Source organism: Grus americana, chromosome 19 (assembly GCF_028858705.1).
Source record: "Grus americana isolate bGruAme1 chromosome 19, bGruAme1.mat, whole genome shotgun sequence".
In the NCBI taxonomy this organism is placed as follows: domain Eukaryota; kingdom Metazoa; phylum Chordata; class Aves; order Gruiformes; family Gruidae; genus Grus; species Grus americana.
The window spans coordinates 1,510,363-1,533,649 of NC_072870.1; the positions used below are offsets into that span (position 1 = coordinate 1,510,363).

A 23,287-nucleotide genomic window follows, 5' to 3' on the forward strand; every position below is an offset into this window, starting at 1 on the left:
GTAAGAAAAATGGTGCATTTTCTAAAAATGGTTTCCATTTCATAGTCAGGAAAATAATATTCCAAGTGTCCTCTCTTCTCAGTGAAACTATTTCACATAATTCCCGCAGCATCTGGTTTTATTTCAGGAATTTTATGTCTGGCTTTGCCAAGCAACGGTTGAAATTGAGACAAGGGACGTGAACTAAAATGGGGATAAAAATTTACAGTATGTTTATTCTGACTTCTGAAAAGCTTCATTAAGGTCCACAGTACCCCTTTGGACAGAGGGATACGATTCCCTCCTGAATTCAGCCCAAAGACAGAAATACCTAGAGAAACTAATGGCTTTGTATTCTCTTTTTTATCTAGCCTTAAATAATTATGCCTTTTTATGCATGGCACAATCTATATTTGAACAAGACAAGTGGGAAAGCACATGAAATCCAGTGATTTGTAACTGAAGACTGAGAAAAAAAGAGATATTTTATGTGAGGTTTTAGGTTTTCACTGTGAAGGTGGCAGGAAAATAAAAAAAGTAAGTGAATTTATAAGCATGATCTTTCTTTCAATCCTTTCCAAAGAACCAGGAAATAATCAGGTCTGGGCAAAGTTTCAATACGCAGCTTTCCAGTGCGGAAAGAATATTTTTTGTGATAATGTTGGCCAGTGGCAGAATAAAATGCCTGTTTGGGGCACTTCACTGCTACTGGGACGTGAAATTCCTTCTAGCAGGATCTTCTCAGAAAGCTTCATCCAAAGCCAGGTACCTGCAACACTCCAAAGTTCTCCACCACTTTTACTCCGAACTCCTGACATACTGCCTTCCGGGACGGAGGACTGGGTTACCAATGGCGAGGCTTTCCCCGATTTCCCAGACCACGAGCATCCCTGTAACACCAGGCTGATGGAGCTTTGCCCGGAGCAGAGGACTCTGATGCCTCCTGAACCACCATCTCTCTTTAGTAATCGTGCTACTATTATTACTCTCATCATCACCACCACCACCATTTTTACCCTCTGGTATTCTCTCTCCCAGCTGTGTCAGGAGCAGTTGTACACTCTTCCCTACCCGGGCAAACATCAGTTTGTTCACTCTTGCTGAGCTTGCAGGACGGCACGCTCTTGCTACAACGCAATCTCCAAAAGATGACCCCTTTGGGGAGTTTTCTTTAACTTTCTATTTTCCCAGCATGCTAATTCCTGGTATTAATAATCACTTGCTGCATCTGGTTACCCGTGCAACTTTTACCACTTAAAGGGATCTCACGTGCATCGGAACACACTTAAGCCGGCAAAGCATTCGATCCGGAGTAATGCAGGGTGCCCTAAATTGCGTAAAGCCAGACTGCACTAGCTTGCAGGGGCTTACGCCTAGTATGTTGTAATTATATAGCTTTAAACATATCCACTTTTGATATCAAATCAGAGGAAGAATAATAAAATAATCCACCGAAGATGGGAGCTTGGGAAGATGCGGTGACTAAAAGCATCCTTTGTTTTGAGGCTAAACTGGCTCTGAACCAGAGCTCCCTCACCAGAGATGGAGAAAGCAGTTAATTTGTTCTGCTGCTAAAAAACAGATTAAAGTACAAGGCTAAAGCACAGTAAATAACATCGTGTTCCTTCTCAAAGCCAATCGAATGGTTGTATAAAACAAACAGAAAGATTTTATAATTCAAATGGAAGAGGAAAGGAGGTTGAATTTGCACAAGACAGACCCAGGCACAGTCTTTTTCAAAGTATTTTTCTCTCCAGGAGAGAAGCAGTAGCAACCTGTCTTCCATTCAGGAAACACTCGGCATGCTGGTAAGTAATCCATCATTTCAAGCTCTTTTTTTCCTTCAAGTAATTATTTAGAGTTCACAGTGTATTAATTTAACAGTAGATCTCGTCAACATAGCAGGCTAAAAGCTCACATTTAATCAGAAATCAGCCTCACGCTTGCTAAGCACCACCTCTCCCTCGTTTCTTTGATTTGCCAGGTTCTGGCAGGGATGATGAAGGACAAGGGTCTTCACTCACAGGCAGCGCGAGTTACCCGCACCCCCCGTAACTCATCTTGAACGACACGGTGGCCAGTTCCAGGGCTGGGCAAACAACGCACGCAGAGCAATTTATCCAGCTCAGACAACGATTTCAAGCACCTTCTCTGCGTATTGCCAGAAGACTTGGATAGTTGGTAAGCGCGTAACGTATTTACAGCTGCGGGATGAACACGTTAATATAAACGGGTTGTGAGGCCACGGGACTCAGCAGTAACCCCGAAGCCCCACACAAATACCGCAACATGTTCCAAAAACCGTACAGAACCTGGTGCTGGTTTCGAGGGACAGCGCAGGGACAGCAAAGCCGGTCTCAGGTATGTTTGGAGCTCCGTTAGCCCGCATTCTATACCTGCCACGTCGATGAGCAGAATGTATTATGGCAACCTCTGCAGTTCCCAGACTGGAGTACAACCAATAATGATATAACCGATGTCATACTCTGATAGAAGCCAGAGAGGGAACTGAGGATACAACCAAGTATGAACGACAGGGTCTATCAGCATTTATGAATCCTCCACACCTCTTTCACGACAGGACGCCTCTCTAATGTATGACACCCCCCCTCCCTCCCCGACTAATGCAAACCCAAACCCGCCACTTTGCATTTCATTCGAATCACAAGAGACACTTCAGGAGGTAACAAATTGAAGGGATTCTTGCCCTATATATTTTCACAACAATAATTTGCTTTACTTTATGCAAAAAATGTCATGAATATGTATTCCAATAGCAGCACACATAAATCAGAGCTCGGGGTGAATACACAGCACGCAGCTCCTCAATTAGAAACCCGCCTTCCCCGGGGATTAAGCAGACTGTTTGCAGAAAAACACCAGGAGCCACTTTGTCCACAGCAGCAAGAGGTTTAAGTAATGCCTTGCCCCAGGCTACGTACACTCCACGCCCAGGCTGCAGCTGCCCTTCCCGTCGCCAGGTTTGCTGCGCTTCCCTCTCGGACCTATTTTATAACGTGCAATGTTTGCCAGACCACCCAGTCCCAGATATTCACAGGTCACAGAGGTATCAGCCTGTAACGCTCATCCTCAGCAAAAAGCACTCCTTTGAAACACGCTGGTGTTGCTCTCAACGACATCTGGCTCAACCGCGGGATGTGGTGCAGAGGTACCGAGTCTCCGTTTCCCTTTAGCCTTTCCCAGGATGGAGCAACGCCAGGGAGGGAGACGATTTTTTCATGGCATTTTTACATGAACAAGCAATATTCGTTAATGTAACATATTTTATCCAGAGACCAGATAGAAACGTTGACATGATGCTGGTGCAAGCCAAGTTCACGCAGGCAGGATTTAGTGCTGTGGGTATCCACATCAAATGACACCAACTAACCTCTGCTACAGCCTGAGCGAAACCCTGCCTGAAGATTCAGCCGGGCTGATACAGGACTCACACACAGCTCTTGGAAATCACAATCTCTTACGACTGACGCATGTGGTTCTCACCCTGCGAAAACCCCCTCTGCCTGGATGTGGAAGCTCACTGGCCTTTTTTTCCTGCAAAAGTAACTATAGCTGCATCTTCTCCTGCTTTTAGAAAACCTGCTCAGGCTGCGTTTCTGGAGCAGAAGGGAGCAGAAGGGCAGGGGAGCCCCAGCATGGGAGTGGGGATGCTTGTGCTGCAGGGCGGTTTGGGGAGAGCTGCCTTCGCTGCGCTGCGGTCCCACGGACTGACATCAGGCCGTGCATTTAATCCCTCTGCAAACCGCCCCCAAGCAGCCTCAAGAGCCTCAATAGCTTCTGGCCACCTGCGAAACCGCAAAGCATGGGTGCTCCAGCAACGCAGTGAGTCTGGAGAGGAGAGCGGGGGGTCCCGAGCGTGCCCCCGGACGGCGGCAGCACCACACCTCTGCACGGCCCCGATCCTCTGAAACGCACCGCTGGGATGACAGACCCCAACCAAACTTCATGGAAACCAGCAGGCGCTGGAGACTTGAGCAACCGCCAAGCCTAACCCAAATCCTTTATCATATCCAGATCACAGGTTTGGAAAGCACTCTGCAAATCTCCCATGGAAAATATGACCCAGAGAAGTGCAAAGTGTTATTACTATTATCAGCATCAATCCTACGCTTAAAAGGAAGGTTCAGTTCCACCGGGACCGGTGGTTTGACTCAGATGCCATCCAGGAGCATTACTTCAATGCAGCAGCAATTATCAAAACAGGAAACTGATGAAACACTCAGGGAAAATACATTTTCAAATACGCTATTAAATCATCCTCAGCCAGGGGAATTATGTTCTATATCGTGAGCAGGCACAATCACACATCTTCCAAAGACCTTGAGAGCAGAGCAAGGCGGATGTTACACGACTCAATTTATTGGAAACATTTATATCACAACCAGCAGAAGGCCAGGACAACTCTCTCGAGGACGAGCCAACGGGATTATAAAGAAAACCATGCACCTGTCCACATCTCCTTCTGCTGTCTGTTGAAGGCATCTAGAAAGGAGAAGAGCAGAGCAAAATGGAGGGGCTGGCACTGGGAGCAGGTCCCTGCCCTGGAAATGATGCCTATGAATGCGTTCTTGATGCTTAAAAGATTTCTTGCATGGTGCAAGATCTTGTATTTCCTTGCTTAGGAATTCATCATGCTCATCGCTGCTATTTCATCGCCACTTACTTCATCATTAAACAGGGCCTTGGCAATAAACTTGGGTTCTGCAGTTCCTTAAATTCAGCGATACTCCAATCCGAGGACATGCTGATGAGAACAATAAAGATGCCAAAGATCCAGACATCCTGTTTCAACAAAAAAATTTCCACCTGCTGTGATGGTAACAAAGAGAAACATGAAAATGTCTGAATAAAGACTCCCTTTTTATACTTGCAAAATTCATAAAAACAGGTGGGCTTACTCTGTTTTATGCTTGAAGACTTCCCCTTAGCTAACACCAAGGAATTGCCATTTTCTGCCTACAGGGAATTCATTGCAGAAAAGCATGAGAACAGAAAAATGGGCATTTTTTAGTAACTTTAGTTATTACTTGCTGCCTTGCACGTGTTTATGGGGAAATACGTTAGCTCACTTCTTTAAGATCGTGCCACTTCCAGGACATCACCATAATTTAAACAGCAATTCTTATGCAACAGGCAGGAACCGCAAGGCAAGACATGGTGAAATATGTTTTATATTTGTACATGTTTGGGAGGAACATTTGTTGCCTTTAAATAGCATTGCCTTTCAAAGAAACTGATGTAGAAAAGAAAAAAAGTAGATAATGACAGTCTGGGAATGAGACTTTTACAGGCAGGTCCTCCCCCTGCACAGGGCAATCCCAAAAAACGCGCTGAAGATTAGGGCCGGAGCTGGTTATCCGAAACAGGTGATGGATCAGTTACGGCACAGGATGGTCCAGCACTGGCTGAGCATTAGAAAGGAAAACTTACAGTTGAGATGATAAACGAGGAAGAAGCAGCGATCGGTTTCCGTAGGAGTGAAGTGTCTGGCTCTTACCCAGTGTGTTAGTAAGTATTTAAGATAAGTGGATCGACTGTCACGTTGTTCGCTGGAAGGCAAGAACTGCTTCACATTGATAGTTCAGGCTCGTGGTGTCACGTTTGCTGGCTGCAGGCTTTTCATGCAGTGCTGGTTTAAGGCCGCTGAGACCTGTCTTTCCTTGGCCCAGCCCCGGGACTGTCAGGTATCAGCTGTTTCACTACACTTCAAGCATCCTCAGTATTTTTCCTTTTTCTCTTTTTAAAGCAACACTTCAATCACTGTTAGAAGAGAAACATCTTTTCTAAGGTGGGGACAATTTTTCAAAGCTGGTCTTCTGGAGAGTATAAATGTCTCCTGCAGTGATTTTTTTCACCTAAGCTCCGGTGACGCATTGATTCTGTTCGTCTTCTTTCTAACCTACTGTTCACGTGAAAAAACAAATTTTGGCAACAACGGCAGTTCCACAAATTGCATTTGAGATGTCTACTCTGTCAGCTGCATCTCCACAACTCATCAATGCCAGCGTGCATGTCCCTGCTACCTGTGCATCAGCTTTCAGACAGCGCACGTTTTTATGGCACATCTCAACCTGCCTAAAGCGCTTTAAAATGAAAGTGCTGATGCATCAGCCCTCGCTGCGGAACAGGATGGCAAATCCAGCATCCGCGCAAAAGGAAACGGATGCAATCTTCGAGCATCTCTACTAGTGATGTGCAAGGAAGGGTCAAATGGGGAGCAACAGCAGGAAAAAAATCAAATAGAAAAATCTGTAATATCTGCCAAGGCTGACTTTTAACCAGCTCAGATGGGCTGGCAAGTACGGCAGCGCCGAGCAGGATGAAGTCAGGCATGCTAATCTGATTAACAGGTGATTAAAGGACGCGGATTGAGAAAGGAAGGGGGTAAAGGGTTAACAAATACCACACTCCCAACTGCAGGAGAGAGGACATTGTCTGCCTCGATGATGAAATGAGTGTAGTTTTGACAGATCTGGGTCTGCTGTGCTTAACCTCGCCTGCAAGGAGATTTTGAGCTGATTTGCTCTGTCAGAAGAAATCCTGCCTTGCTGCTGAGCGCTTCCCCTACACATTACGATGTAGCTGGCGGCAGCACGCAGAAACAACTTGGAAATCAGTTGCTGTAAACTTGTGTGCATCTTCTGTGCTTTATGGCTTTCCCAGAGTTGTCCTATAAACACACACGAGTTGTGAAGCGAGGCCACACAAACAGAGGTGAAATAAGGACTGTAAGACGCGTCTCTTCTCAGCGATCCAAACCGTAGGCATCCAGACCCAGGCATTTATCCAAACTCCCACTGCAGGAGTTAAACTTAAGCAGGATGAATCACTCCAAGTGCCCAACTCTTTCTTCTCATTATAAAGGACACACATTCCCCTCCAGGATTTTTCAGCGAGAGGTGCAAGAGGAGAAGCTTCAACTAAGAAGCCTGGCGCTGCAGCACCATCAACGGCCACAACCAGGTGGCCACATCCGAGGTGGCACCACGTCTGCATGCACCGGAAAACCAGGTGGAAATAGGCAGGGCAGAAGAGACTTGAATAAGCCGAGCAAGGATAACATTCAGGAGTCAACCTCTTTGCTTTTAGCCAAATTCAGGCCAAGGTTTTGAGAAGTGAAGCTGGATGTGGCCAACAGCTGCTGCTCGGTGAAGAGGAGAAACGTGTGGTGCTGCTGTCCCAGAGCTCGCGCCCACCCTCAGGCAGAGATGTGGGGGACGTTTAGAGCCAGAGACAGTCTCTCTAAATTTAATAGCCCTCACTGGATTTTTCATCCATTAATTAATCCAGGCACTTGCTGAGCAAGTGAAGTTTTAGCAGCCAAGTGCCCACAAACACCGTGAAGAAGCATCTTCTGCAGCACTTCCAAATGCCCCTGTGCTCCCTCCGGCACGTGTCCCTCTGAAAGAGCCCAAGGAAAAGCTGCTCTCCATTCACTTGCCCTGTGCCACTTCAGATTTTGCAGCTTTCCCACATTCTCCTCCGCTATCCATGCTCCAGGCGCCCTCTCCGCTGAGCGCTTCCCCAAGCAGGAGCCTTTTGTACCCTCCATTACCCCCACTGCCCTCCTCCGAACCGTTTCCAACTCTAACTCATCTTTTTTGACACTGAGGTCCTGGAGCTATGCAGCGTAGTTCAGGGTGTGGGCAGCCACAGCAATGTCCCCACCTTTATTCTCAGCTCCTTCCCTGACAAATCCCCGTGGTTTTGTTACCTTTTCAATTGCCGCTGACACAGAGATGATGTTTTCAGAAGCTGCCCACGACGAGCCGCTGTAACACCAATCCCCACCTCCCCACACAGAGGACAGAGTTCCAGAAAGAAAAGGATGGACATCAGCAGAGAAATCAGTGGGGCGCATATGACCCTACAGCAAATATGGGTCAACCATACCAACACCTCTACATTGAAAGTACCAAACACCTCTGAAGTAATGCCAACAGAGAGACCTGCACGTGTGTTTACTTCTGAGAGCCAGGGGCCCTTCCAGGTGATTATCAAGAGCATTTGTACAATGGGCTTTTCACGCTCGTCAGTCGACGTTATCAGATATTCTTTACAATCTATTCTGTTTACATGACACACATTTGCCAAGAGCTAAATGCTTTCAATGAGAATAATCTACTACACGCTGCTCATTTAGAATAAATTTCTCCTTTTTTCCTTTACAGTAATGCTTTCCAGTAATGAAAGCAGCTGGTCCCAAAATGCCCCAGGACTTACTCTTAACTGGAATTGAAATATGGAAATCCAGGGGGGAAAAAAAAAAAAAAAATCTCATTTGCACTTCTTGAGATGTGCTCTTAAGCCAGAAAAACTCAGCAGAAGCAATATCATTCCCTCAGTGCAATGCCTGGAGATCTTCTGCCTTGGGCCAGGTCTCCCGCAGCTATAAAAAAAACTATTGCTCTTCTCCCTCCATAAACCTACATGAATTTACACCAGCAGGATAAGTACAACTGAACCCGAGCTCTACCAGATATAACTATTCATTTATCTACAGTTCGACTAACGTACCTAAGGTGTGTAGATCTGCTTGAAGAGCACGTTCTGTGCACTACTTCAAATGTTGCTATAAACCAAGGGGCTTTATGAATACCTGTTGTTTAGTTAATCATCGATTTATTTCTGAAACCTGCAGACTGGAAGTCAGATCAACTTAAGGAGAAAAAGGAAGAGAGATGCAATTTTATGAGAAGATAAAAAAAGAGGTTTATTGTGTATTACCATTATAGTTCCTCCTTCAGATGTTTCAATGTCTAAAGAAATTTAAAGCACTCTCTGCATTTTCCTCCCTCCTCCATAGCGATGATTGCCTTTAGATATATACACCAGTTACAGTAATATAACCGAAAATGATGACATGCCATAGGTATTTTATTATACATTCAGGTTTTTAGGACTTGGATTATAACCGCATCGCAGAAGCCTGGTCAGTAAAGCTGAGAGAACTTCTGCAAAGATAGCAAAACTGACAATTTCCCATTTCATATCACATTTTCAGAAGCACTGAACATATCTCCCTTTTAAACGTTACAGGTCTTCTAAATTTGATACCAATAAACACATTTTTCCCTTTATACGTGTCACAGAAGGAGCCAAGCAAATCCATTAAACACGCAGACTGCCACACCGTGAAGGAGGCGTTCCCCCAGACCAAATGAAATCAAAGCACCCAGACACATGCTTCCCTGGGGTGCTCAGTTTTTAGGTAGGTAGATCTCAATTTTATTGTTCAGAAAGATGCTGGCAAGAGGGGAGGAGAGGAGCGGTTCAGTGTCTAAATGTCCCTCACAAAAAAAATGGACATACAGTTGCCGTAAATGTTTTTAAAGCCAACAGAGATTTTAAGAAACAAGAGGCACTTTCCGGCTGAAATCACAGCAGAATATACAGCCACGCTCCCTGGCCTGATGTGCAAATCTCTACCAAGAGCAGCGGCTCTTGGAGGCAGGGAAGGCATGACTGAGACGGGCGCACCTGCTCCATCTTCCACCCCATCGACAGACCTTTTCCTCAGAAGCATGTCCCTCCCAAGGGAGCTGGGGTCTGGCCCACGGAGTCCACAGCAGGACACTCCTTGTCCCCCTCAGTCCCTGCCATGGCCACACTGCCCTCCATGGGGACACATCCCCATGTCACCAGGTCCTTACACCAACACACCCCACCAACCAAACCTGCTCCACAGAGCCTTCAAAACACGCTGAACCCGTATCTGCCTCTGGTCCCTCACCTCGCCTGGGCAGACAAAAAAGAACACTTTGCTCATCCAAAATTCTCCTCCATGTGCTCCACCTTATACTGGGGACCAGAATCAACGCTGGATGCAGCTCTAGTTACCGTATACTGTACTTAGATGTTAGGAAAAAAAATAAAATCAATGGCAGATCCAGCTGAGGAGGTAACCACCCTGTTACTGTTCTTGAATGTTCTCCTCATATCACACCAATGATAATCCCTGAACAACTGTTTGCTCCTGTGATATGATCTAAATAGACAACATAACTCTTGTAAAAATGAGACAAAAGACATGACAAGACGCTCTTTCGTGTATTTGACAAAAGCAGCAGATTATGTAAATGAACAGTTTTGAATGGCTTTTAAAATGGTTCACTTGACTGATTTTAGACTGTCATCAAAAATTACCATTAAGATGTCCTGCTTAAAAAGGTCTGTATGCTGTTCCTGCAGCTTGTACGAATCTGAGTAACTGAGACCTCGGAGGCAGCGATCAGACAGGTTTGTTTTCTTAATCATTTTAAAGTCTTCTGTATTTTGAACCTTGTGCTCCATGGCCTTGGAAGCACATGGAGATGCTTCATCAGACAAGATGGGGGCCCTGCATGCAGACACGGGGGTTCAGCAAACCATGGTCAAGAGGCCAAGTCCAAGTAAAGCAGATACGGTCAGTAAGAGAGGCTACGCATGGTGTGGCAAGGAGCAAGGCTGGGCAGGAAGCAGAGCCAGTGACCTGTCACCACGGCACATCAACAGCCCCAACGGTGGGCAGCGGTTCCTCCCTCTCTGGGCAGCAGAAACACAAGAAAACTACCGGGGACTCGGTGGCTGTGATGACCTTGGACTAGAAATGTGGTTGCAACCCTCTAATAATGTAGGTAGTGAGAGCTGTGAAGGGGGTTGGGATGGACAATGTGGCTGGTCACCCTTTTGGGTGCACTGGCAAAATGTGCTGGTCTCTGGGTCCCACGGCCACACACTGCTTGTGGGTACGGCTGCAGGATGTCCTTAGTGGGAACAGAAGGGTTTGGGGGCTGTCAGGATAGCTCAGTGCGAGGGCTGGCTAGAAGATCAGAAATCTCTGCATTTTTTTCCAGCTCTGGGTTTTTCAGATTGTGTTGAACAGAGACATCTGTGCTGGCCATTAAAGCAGGCGAGAGAGGAACCCCTGGGGCAGGCAGCAATGTGTCACCTCCTGTGACTCACTACCTCTGAGCACCCACTGGAGATGCCACTGGAGCAAGAACAGATAAGGAGAAAACAAAGCCTGCCAAAATCCAAGTTCGCCAGTATGGTGAGATATTATGGGATCTGGAGCTGGCTGAGCAGAAACCAAAGCTACAGGAACGTTTTTTTATGTTCACAGCCAAAGCCAAGGCTCCTGATCCTGGAAAAATCCAATAAGGAACATAAGCTTTTTGCAGACCCGCACCGAGTTTCAAGTACAAATGGCCAAAGCTAAGGTTTTGAATAGAAAACAGATGTAAATCTGTACATTTATATGGTTTTAAACCCAAAATCTCAGGAAGGAGAAAGGAAACATTTTACTTCTGCATGCAAACTTTCTTTGTGTTTGTTCGTAATTCTCCAGCTGCCAAGCCAACCAACTCAGACCAAACAGGGGCCACAGACGAGCCTCAGGTGGGGTTTTAGATTTACCCTCCTGGAGCTCACGGCTGCTTGGAAGGACTGAGAAGACGGGGATGTGTCCTGCCAGCACAGGGGACCCAAGGAGAACCACAGAGCGATGTTTCAACCTGGGGATTTGGACCAATTCTCTCCATGCAGAGCTCCAGGGACAAAATGGGCAGGTACAGGGGACATACGGTGCACTTGAAGTTAACACAGACATATCTGTGCAACAGGACCCCATAAGCAAAAGGAGAATATCAACAGTTACCTTTGGTGGGTGGATCGGCATCTCTGGATGGAAAAGACCACATAGCAAGGAGTTTCTTTACCATTCGCAATGTCTTTGCCAGCAACGTTAATGCTTGCTGCTCTTAAACATTAAAGGCTACAGCACCTACCCACAGTCCTGATTCATCATGTAATATCCAGCTTAGATCCTTCAACTGGAAAGCAAACAAAATGCATCCTCAGAAGCAATTATAAAAACACTGATATGCCCTTAGCAGAATCAATATTTGAATTACGCCAAAGCAACAAGATGAAAAAAGATACTGGAAGCAGGCTGCTGAGCTGAACAGGTCAGCAATGAGACCATCGCCCAACCTTCTCCTGCAGGCAGATACCCACCTCCCGTGGGAGGTTTGGGAGATGTGCAGGACACGGACACGCAAAGTGCTGGGCAAAGACCTGAAGCACTTAAGAGCTGACGTCCTAGGAGCATCCCCAGTGCCTCTGGCCAGGAGCCTGGGAGGTGCTGCTGGACCTGGTGTCCTGGCCGCTGGCACCCTGGGGGGCAGGGAAGGGTGGCAACACCAAGGATCATCCACCTAAAGTCAGAACTTAGCAGGCCAACGCGGGAAATCCTTTGTTATCTATTGCTTTGGGTCTTGCTATCACCTCGTGTCTTGGAAAAGCAGAACTATAGGCTTGAAACTCCTATTTTACATATTAAGTTAGATATATTTAGTCCAAATGTGAATTTATATCTAATTGTCTCTCTCCATTTAACTCTGTTGCTTTGACAGAATGAGCAAAGTACCTCCTACAAAAATAAACTTGGGTTCTTTGTGCCTGAGGCAGATCTAGACAGTTATCTCCTCTATGGGATTACATAGGAATTCTTCATTATAAGCTACATTATTTGCAGCAGTTTCTGCAGCGCTAGGAAATTCTGATTTTCTTTCTCTTTTTGGTCCTAGCACTGAGCTTCAAGGCACAGATCCGATATTAAGGAATTGCAGTCAGCACAAAGCAGTATTTCTTAATAAAGTAAAAAAAGAAAGGGTGATCTTGGCTTGATTGATGCCACTTCATTTGCATATGCCCACTAGCAGTACTTTGGTTAATTAATACGTATTTTGTGTCTGTAGATGAATAAGAAATAATGGGTTTGCTATTGAAGCTTTAGGTATAAATTTATTCAATGAACAGGTTAGTTTACTTCTTGGTGTCTTCTCCCAGTATTTTCTGTGCAAATAAGACATAATAACTCTCTAGAAGGTGGTGACACATGACAAAATCCAAGAAGGATGCACTCGTGTTTTAAAGCTAGATGAGTTAATTAGCTCATAAAATGGAAGAACTGTTTGGAGGGGGCAAGGGGGGAAGGATGAGAAACAACACCTTCTTCCAGTGAAAAAATTCGTTTGAAAATATTAACCCTTATGGCTCAAGTTCAGCTCTAGAGGCCTCAATCCAGAAATTCACTTAAAAACCACTTACAGTTAAGCAGGTGCAATAGTGCCCCAGACATTAAGACGACTGCCCAGGTGCTTGAAAGTTAAGTGCTCTGCTGGATCACAGCCTGGGTAGCCAAAGGTGGAATTTCATTTTATTCTCTGATCTGCCTCACCAGCTTCCTGGACTGGCTGCTTCTAACCAGCTCAGGGTGCGACTGGATGCTGAAAATAGTCCTAAAATCCTGAGGGCAGAAAACCCCCTAATATATACTGATATAGGTCCATGGTATCTAATACCTCAGTGGACAAGTTTTTGGGCAAAGCCAAGGAAATTTTGGTCAACCACCCCAACTCTTACAGCACTTGAGGACGGGGTTTGGCTGGCTGGTTAATACCAGTGCGAGGAGGCAGCCGAGGAGGCGGCCCATGGTGTAGAGGCCAAGCTGCGACATCTTCCCTTGCCCTGGGCCTCCGGGGAAACCCCTGAAGTCAAGGAGAGGAAGGAAAACTGTGTGCAGCGTTACTGGGGTTAACTACCTGTTAGGTATTACGGCAGTAGTGCATCGTAGCGATTAGATCATCTATGAGGCAATAGTCTTGCTATGAATAATAAATGCACCACGGGGAAGCCAGAAAGTTCACTGCTGTGATAGTATTCGCTTTACAGGGAGCTCTGACTGTGAACGCTGTTCAAAATGAGTCCCACAGAGCACCACCTCTGCAGTCTCCATCGAGTATCACAAGGACACACTAGACTGAAGGATAAATGCACTGGGAAACATAAATCATGTCTAGTTATTTCCACTGCTATTCTCAATGATGCACAGGGCAAGTCTCAAGTGATATCACATCAAGGGACATGCATTCAGCGCCAGGCTCCTGCTAGTCACAAAAGGAGAGAGATTTTCCAGGATGACTGAAGGAGATAAATGATTAGTTCCCACTGAATTTTGCTGGGAATTTTCTCCTCCTTGTCACGCTGAAGCTGTCACTCAAGTCTGCTGGTACTGAAAGAGCTGTGGAAGAAATGAGCCAACCAATTTGAGAAGATGACTGAACAAGCTGATACTTCTTATCACTGCCATTAATACTGGTTGAATCCAAAGACACCAACAACTTTTCCGAACACATGAGACGATGCAATTCCTACCCTAATCAAGCTTCACATATATTAAAACAAGCTCAAGCACAGAGGGTTTCTTCAGATCAAAGTAAGCCACGGGCTGGATGCAGCACAATCTGCCAGAGGCAGAGATCTTCCAGGGCCTTCTGCAAAGCTTCAGCGCCGGGCACGAACGTGTACCAAGTGTTAACATCCTTTTTAAGTGTTTTACATCTGCTTTGCACTCACCGCATGCTGGAGCTTGTGACAGCACAACAGCAAATCATGCCCAGTAACACTGGAAAGCAAAAGGTCGGGAGGCAGGTGACTGGCACACAGACACACTGGGCTGAGTTTCCTGGAGGAACGGGTGACTGTAACATGGCACGATCCACCAAACCTGGCTGTCAGCTGACAAAAAAGGAAGTGCTATAAAGCAATCCCAAAGAGTAGAATACCGGTCTCAAAAGGATTTGGATGTTCAAGGGGGAGTCCAGGAGGTGATCGAGGGTCTTCCAGCAAAACTGGGATGCTTGAAGGGCACGTTGTCCTGGTTTCAGCTGAGGTAGAGTTAATTTTCTTCATAGTAGATAGTATGGGGCTACGTTTTGGATTTGGGCTGCAAACATGTTGATAATGTAGAGATGGTTTTGTTATATAGAGATATTTTTGTTGTTATTGAGCAGTGCTGACACAGAGCCAAGGCCTTTTCTGCTTCTCTCGCACCACCCCGCCAGCGGGATGGCTGGGGGTGCGCGAGGAGTCGGGAGGGCACACAGACAGGGCAGCTGACCCCAGTGACCAAAGGGATGTTCCGTACCATATGACGTCACGCTCAGCATATACAGCTGGGGGAAGAAGGAGGAAAGGGGGGACGTTTGGAGTGATGGCGTTTGTCTTCCCAAGTCACGGTTACGCGTGATGGAGCCCTGCTTTCCTGGGGATGGCTGAACACCTGCCTGCCCATGGGAAGTGGGGAATGAATTCCTTGTTTTGCTTTGCTTGTGTGCAGCTTTTGCTTTACCTATTAAACTGTTTTTATCTCAACCCACGAGTTTTCTCACTTCCACTCTTCCGATTCTCTCCCCGATCCCACCGGGGCAGGGAGCAGTGGGTGGCTGCGTGGGGCTGAGCTGCCGGCTGGGATAAAACCACGACACATGTGCAGGAGGCAGGGTGGAAAGGCCTTCCTTAATTCGGGAGTGAAGCTGGCCTCGCTGCAGGGCTGGGACAATATTTGGTCATGAATACTATTACTGTTTCTATAATTTTCTGCTGACTCGGCAGAGCCGGGATGGACGTACACAGGGAAACGCAGATGGTCTCTGTTTCTTGCCATCAGCCGTCAGGCTGTCAGCTGCCTTCTAACTGCGTCCCGTGTTGGTGAGGAGTTCAGAGGAAAAGAAATACGGCTTGAACAGTTCTCAGAGCCAAGGCTGCGATTGCAGCAGGGGCTCTTGGAAAATGGTGTTTTCATTTCTAAAAATGAACAGGTTTGACCTGAAAGTCCTTGAGAGGGGATGACTGCAAAGCCTTACACGGACACCGAACACACTAAAAGATGGTTGGGAATTTCTAACTACAAGCTTTTTTGGTTGAAAATCACAGGAGTGTAACAGCATTGATTACATTTTCACCAGGAACAATCCTCAGGCCTAGGAGAAATCTGTAGCTGATGAAGAGTGTCTTATCCTTGAAAAAACCCGACGCTCAGTGATTACGAGACAGGACCGCTCCGAGGTCTGAGGCTACCGCCCTGCCCGAGTCACCGGAGGCCGGCGAGAGTGATAAAATCAACTTTGTGGCTCTGGATGAGGAAGGGAAGAGATCCCGGTGTCCCACAGCCCCAGCAAGTGCATCGCAAGTTCATCTTCTCTAAGACAGGACAGATGAAAAGACAAAAAAAATAACCTTGCCTTTGCAGTCATGATGAACAGGGAGCTTTTTGAAAGCTTTATGAATATAATGGGATGGAAAAAACCTCATTCCTCATCTCAGTTTATTATGAGCCTCATTTATTGGTGCGTAATTTCAAGTCAAATTTTCTCTTGGCATTTCCCAAGCGTGCTTTTTGTAAGAAGACAAAGTTCAGTTTGGTTTTTAGGAAGACACAAGCCTATTTTTTGTTTTATAGGGTAATTTATATCCCAGACATCGTAGGCACATGCACAGAGTAAATGTGCTGCTGCTCACCTTGTATAGTGATGAGTGAAAGGAGAAAGCAAATTTCAGAGAATTATTGTTTCAGACACCCAGAAATACTTTAAAGGACAGTTGTCCTCCAGGGAGTGATGCCATAAAACCAGCTTTCAGGGGGCCTAATTTCCCTACATCTCAGCAATTCCTGACCGACTTGCAGCTGCCAGGCACTTGGAGAGCCAGGACCACTCCAGCTCATGCATCATCCCCACATGAATGAGTGCTCGGTGCTGGAAACGTGACCATGACCCAGGCAATGGGGGACAGGAAGGGATGTCCCAGGGCTGCTTCCACTCAGCAGGGCCCAGAGGGCCAATAAAGAAGCAAACCAATGTGCCTTGCAGTACAGAGGGAATATGTCAGTTGAAACGACGTGGGAATCCTTCCTCAGCTGCTCATACCCATCACTGCTGTTTAAGAGGACTTCAGTAATTTATTTCCCTACAAGGCCTCCCAGCCCACCCAGTCCCACCCCTGCCATGGGCAGGGACACCCTCCAGTAGCCCAGGTTGCCCAAAGCCCCATCCAGCCTGGCCTTGAACCCTGCCAGGGAGCCAGGGGCAGCCACAGCTTCTCTGGGCAACCTGTGCCAGGGCCTCAGCACCCTCACAGGGAAGGATCTCTGCCTCACATCCCATCTCCATCTCCCCTCCTGCAGCTTCAGGCCATTCCCCCTTGTCCTGTCACTCCCTGCCCTTGTCACCAGCCCCTCTCCAGCTTTCCTGGAGCCCCTTCAGGGACTGGAAGGGGCTCTAAGGTCTCCCCGGAGCCTTCTCTTCTCCAGGCTGAACCACCCCAACTCTCCCAGCCTGTCTCCATAGCAGAGGTGCTCCAGCACCATCAGTAACAAGCTGACACCTGCCAGAGTTTCAAGTGAAGATACGGCATGGCTGAGTCCTGAAATGGATTACTTCATCCACCAGTGAATCTCAACCGCAGCACGCGGCCCGTTGCACGGCAAGAGTTATCATCTTTCCCAGCAAAGATGATCAGTGTCTTCCCGGCGTAAAAATCAACTTGTCAGTACAAACACTAGAATCCAGTGGGGTGAAAATAGCGGTCCCTTCCCCCCCCGTACCTGTCCCCATCTGTCAGCGGGTAACAGGCAGGGATGACAAATCATTTTCCATCAAGAGGAAAGAGAGAGACAGGAGCTCTGCGGCTGCCTGCCTGCAATTTCCTTTCCCGAGGAGGGACAGCTATAAACCGCCCAAGCACTGCGGCGGCAAGAGCAGAGCTGCTCCCCGGCTCCCAGCGCAGAGGTTACAGCCTGTTTAGAAAATAATCAAAACACGGCTCCATTTCCATGGAGGCAGTTGTGATGAAAAGCATTTTACCAGTTTGGAAAACTACACCGGAGCTTCTTATAAAGCATCTTCAAGCACCTACAGTAAATACTGAGCTGACAAGTAAAATGCCAAACATAGGATCTGAATTCGTACTTGTACTGATTCCTGCTCTTAAAATAAATGCAGGCAGTGATTGGATATTGTTCAGTGGTGGAAATATTTCTTCCAACCACACAACGATCACTTGGAAGAGCAGAATCAACTTCTCTAACAGGGATACGGGTACAAGTAGACTGTGGCCGCACACAAAGGTAACGTATTACCGGTGTATCCCTATTTCTAAAGCTATATTTCTAAGACCTTTTCCAAGGTCAGTCCTACTCTGCCTCTTATTTTGTTCCAAGTCAACTTGATTTTTATTTGGAAACAGCCTTAAGCCCCAATTTCTAAGTGGATTTTGGTGCCTGTCTGATAAAATACTTCTTAAAAGCAGGTGTGGAGTTTATATTGTGGGCAGATTTGGGTTGTGGGGTTGGGTGGTTTTTGGGGTGGTGGTGGGTTTTCTTGGTTCCTAAACTCTGGGAAGCCACAGGCAGGTCTGTGATAGCCTGCACCAAACCTGCTGCTGCTACAGCTGCTCCATGCTACGGGGAGGCTGTTTGTGCCTGGAGATAAAGGAGGGAGATGGGATCTGTGCCCAAGCAGCTTTGTCCTGCAGATCAGGCTGGGCCAACTCCAACGCCTGTTAAATAAAACTTATCCCGCGCTTCGATGGTTCCCTCATTACTTTTACCAAAGTTTAGCCCCTGGCTTTTCAAACAGGGTCTTGCTCTTGAGCAACCTGGTCTAGTGGAGGAGGGTGTCCCTGCCCATGGCAGGAGGTTGGAACTAGATGATCTTTAAGGTCCCTTCCAACCTGAACCGTTCTATGATTCTAACTCCAAAATTTCTTTCCCTGATAGGCGAGCCCAGCGTGTCATCCCCTTCCCTCCTGCCAACTCCCCCACTCGAGCATCCCCCACCACCAGCACTGACTTCTGCATCATCTTAGTGAAGACTGCAGTTCCTCGGTATAAATTCGCAGAAATGTCAAAGGAGTGGATATTTGAACACTACATATTCCCCGGAAAAGCAACTGATACCTGGTAATTTTACCCCAAAGCCTTCAACTAGTCAAAGACATGTTCCCTCCTACTTTGCAACCAGAAATGCGTATCAGCAGATGCACCGGCACCTCCTGCAACCAACCACAAAATAAAGCTCGGAAGATATCTCGCAGCAAACCTTATCTGTGCTCCTCAATGTCCTTCCCACAGAAGTTCTGGCTGATTTGTCCCCACATTTCCCAAAAAAACCCTTCACTGCTGCATATGTAATTTCATGACTAATTCAGTCTCAGCAGAGCTAGGTGCAGACAGGGAAAAAAAAAACCCGGCACATCACCAGAAACTTGATTCAACACTAACTACCGCGTCTCAGCGAACCTTCACAAGCCTAATAAAGCCTTATGAATAAATTACATGCTTTTCAGCTTCCTATTTTTCAAAGTGATAAAAAATGTAACAACGCATCATCGCAGATCTCCCGCATCCCACCACGCGCCGCATCCTGCAAGCCTCAGCGCGCGCGTCGCACAGCGGCTGGTGAAGCCAGCAGACGTGACAGTCGCCGGAGGAACACTGGAATTCACAGCCAGGCGCTGATGGACAGGGTGGTTAAAAAGGGATTTCAGGTGCTGCCTACCGTCAGCTATCTCTGCCTGCACCCAGACTTTAATATATTAATCAGAAGAACTGAGAGAGAGAGAGACATTTGAAGATGATCAAACAAAAAGCCCCGTCAAAACAACATTTCGAATGACAGCAGTAACACACATTGCAGAGTCAAAACGTGACACCTGGTATTAGATGTCTTCGCATTCGGTTGACATAAAAATAAATTCCACCCTAACCAGGGATATTTTTACATTTTGTTGACAGGCACTAACTATTTAGATATTAGGTTCATGCAAGTAGAAACCTGGCAAAATACCCATCCAGCAATGGTGTTTACGTGCTCCCCATTATGCTCGTGTCTATCACTCTCCATTTTAGAGACGTGCACAATAAAGACACAGGGTATCTGCACCGGAGCCTGTGCTTCCAATTGGGCTGGGAAAGCAAGCCTGTGCTAGCATATTTTTTTTTTACAAAAAGAGAGGAAAATAAAAAACCCAGCCAGCACCCCATGGAGGGGGGATTTTCTGCCTCCCGTAGGGCTGGATACAGGCTGCCCATCCCTCGCCTCAGACCCGACAAAGCCACGGATGCTGAAAGAACCGCTTGCTCAAAATATCCTCACTGTAGTCTTCTTAACACAAAGATAGAACCATAATTTTATGGAAAATGTATGCAGGAAGAGAAGGATTTGATTTTCTGGATGCAGAAAGAGTCAAGCTCCCTTATGGAATCTAAACACACCTATTTGATGGCTTTCCTTTTTTTTTTTTTTTTGCCTGACCCTCTCAACATTTCAGCATATGAATAATTGTACCCATATAAACAAAATGGGCTCCTTCATGGATGAAACGCACGGAAGAGATTTGTACCATCAAAATGCTATTTAATCTATTTTAAGGGTTTCTGAAAGACTGAAGGGTACACAGGCGTGGTACCCTCTGGGAGAGGATCAATGTCACTGCCAGTGCAATGAGGTTACTTACGTGCCTAAGCGGCTGCGGGATGAGAGTCTGATGATTAAAGAAATCCCCGCTAACAACAATACGCTCAATGCCCCCGTTGTACCCATTTGATTTTCAAAGCTCCGTATTCCCATCCCTTACAGCTACGCACACAGATGCTACTCTGCCTGCTCCGTGCACACACCTGCTGGCTCGGCAGCTTGTACTGGGTTTGCGTGGCAAGGTGTTGGGAGCCGGGGGGGCTACAGGGGCGGCTGCGCTGAGAAGCTGCCAGAAGCTTCCCCCATGGCCGACAGAGCCAACGCCAGCCGGCTCCAAGATGGACCCACCCCTGGCCAAGGCCGAGCCCATCAGCAACGGTGGCAGCACCTCTGGGATAACAGAGTTAAGGAGGGGAAAAAAACTGCTGTGGAGACTGCAGCCAGAGGGAGGGGTGAGAAGATGTGAGAGAACAACTCTGCAGACACCAAGGTCAGTGCAGAAGGAGGGGCAGGAGGAGCTCCAGGCACAGGAGCAGAGATTCCCCCGCAGCCCATGCTGAAGACCATGGTGAGGCAGGCTGTCCCCCTGCAGCCCATGGAGGAAGGATGGTGGGGAGCAGAGGTTCCACCTGCAGCCCGTGGAGGACCCCACGCCGCAGCAGGTGGAGGCACCTGAAGGAGGTGCAAAGCCCCCTGTGGGAAGCCCACGCTGGAGCAGGCTCCTGGCAGGACCTGTGGACCTGTGGAGAAAGGAGCCCGCGCTGGAGCAGGTTTGTTGGCAGGACTTGTGACCCCATGGGGGACCCACACTGGAGCAGTCTGTTCCTGAAGGTCTGCACCCCGTGGGAGAGACCCACGCTGGAGCAGTTGGTGAAGAACTGCAGCCTGTGGGAAGGACTCACGTTGGAGAAGTTGGTGGAGGACTGTCTCCCGTGGGAGGGCCCCCAGGCTGGAGCAGGGCAGAGTGTGAGGAGTCCTCCCCTGAGGAGAAAGGAGCGGCAGAGACACCGTGTGAGGAACTGACCACAACCCCCATTCCTCGTCCCCCTGTGCCACTGGGGGAGGAGGGAGAGAAATGGGGAGTGAAGTTGAGCCTGGGAAGAAGGGAGGGGTGGGGGAAGGGGTTTAAGATTTGGGTTTAGTTCTCATTACCCTACTCTGATTTGATTGGTATTAAATTAATTTTCTCGAGTTAAGTCTGTTTTGCCCGTGACGGTAATTGCCGAGTGATCTCCCTGTCCTCATCTCGACCCACGAGCCCCTCGTCGTGTTTTCTCTCCCCTGCACGGCTGAGGAGGGGGGTGACAGAGTGGCTTTGGGGGCACCTGGTGTCCAGCCAGGGCCAACCCACCCCACAGCACCAGAAACCCAGCCTACTGATCCTAGATGACAAATTTGGGGGAAAAAATCTGGGATATTAAGAGGACATGCTGTGCTTTTCCTCTGGAAATCGTTTAAAAAGATGCAACCCAAACTTCTGACAATTTAACATTCATAGTAAAAAGTAGCTCGAGTCAGTCGTTAAACCTCAAAAGGATCCCTGAATTGTGCTTTTCTTAATGAATTCAATAATCGATTCTTACTACACAAATAAGGTGTGGGATGGATCAGCTAATAAGCATTCTCAGTTAATTGCTTTCTTCGAATGACAATTTGTACAAATGATACCATCAAAGTAGTAATAATATCCCTATTGATTAAATTAATCTCTAAAAGACAACTCAAGTTTAATCAGCAATGCATGACAGAAGCACAAAATACTCCGAAAACAACCTTGTAACCCATCCCAGACTTTGAAATCATGGCAACAGTCATGCAGTAGACTTTTGCATCTTTATTCAAATAGACACGTGCAATTTTACGGAGCATCTTTAGCGAATGTCCGTGACTAACCATGGAAACCCACGAGGCCCGCCCTGCAGAGAAAAAGCGAGACACGCAGCTAAAGCAGTCTTCCCACTTAGTCACACAGTCACTAAAAGCCAGGGCTACAAACAGTTTTAAAATAAAATAAAAATTTTCAACGGAAGGAGCAGAGACGGTCAGAGAAGCCGCTGTGCCAAAATTCACACGTGGAGCTGGTGGGGACCCAGACAGCGCCCACACTTTCAGGCCGTGGAAACCTGGGAGCTCGGAGCAATACCCGCTCTCCCTACTCCTGCGGCAAGCCTGAGCCCACGTAAGGGATGTCCCCACACGCTCCGGCTCCAGCGCCTTCACCGGCACCGTCGGGTCACCAGCCGGGCGCGAGGATGAGGTTTCCACCCCGCTCTGCCGGGGGGAGTTGTTAACGCAGGGACAGACCAAAGCTTTGCTCCTCGTGGCTGACAAGACAGTAAGAAAGTCCTGGCGCTATTACAGTGTGATTGCAAGGCACCCTCTGGGGGGGTCGGGGAGAGACGAAAAAAAAACACGTTGAAAACCCCTCCGTTGAAATATTAGCTTAAACTGCTTTGCTTAGCAAACGCTTCTCTGCTTTCTGCCAAGAAAAAGGGAATTAGACGCAATTCTGCCTGGGGAAGTGAAGTAGTGGACATCAGGGACAAGAGGAGGGAATAAGCACAACCTTCTGGAGACACTCCAGCGCGATAACAGACAACACAATAACACAGAGAACAGCGTGTTCCCCTTGTCAGGGCCAAAGCTACCCCGCAAGCAGAACAGGAATTTGCCTGGGGCAGCAACATGCTTAATGGCTTTATTATTCTTATCTGAGCGATCCGAGGATGCTTCCCAGCATGTACGGGAGAGCGGCGAGCCCAGAGCCACCTTTGTGAACGTGAGTAACGGGGGTTTGGGTTTTTAAGTGGCTCATGCAGGAGCTTTCTCGTTTCGCTAACCGAATTCAGCCACCAAAAGAAACATATGGCCCGTCTCTTCCACCACACATAGGTACAGTACAGCTTCTTTCAGAATATTTGAAGCGTATTAATAAAACCAGAGTCTTGTACAGTATATGGTCTTCACCTTTCTAGGTTAGGACAGCC

The 23,287-nt window shown here is 47.3% G+C and overlaps 1 protein-coding gene and 1 long non-coding RNA gene across 3 annotated transcripts in view; one reads left to right on the forward strand and one right to left on the reverse strand.

The window, feature by feature from the left end:
* Window positions 1-23,287, reverse strand: part of GALNT17 (polypeptide N-acetylgalactosaminyltransferase 17) — a 214,499-nt gene that overhangs the window by 53,008 nt on the left and 138,204 nt on the right. The gene's annotated exons all lie outside the window — the stretch shown is intronic.
* LOC129215011 (uncharacterized) lies at window positions 1,659-21,391 on the forward strand. 2 transcript variants are annotated; one of them, XR_008579870.1, is made up of 6 exons: window positions 1,659-1,787; window positions 1,964-2,160; window positions 9,093-9,211; window positions 10,192-10,239; window positions 11,330-11,549; window positions 18,602-21,391. It is a non-coding gene; the product is annotated as an uncharacterized LOC129215011 (long non-coding RNA). The 2 variants fall into 2 exon arrangements; XR_008579869.1 differs by lacking the exon at window positions 18,602-21,391 and having other exon boundaries at window positions 11,330-15,198.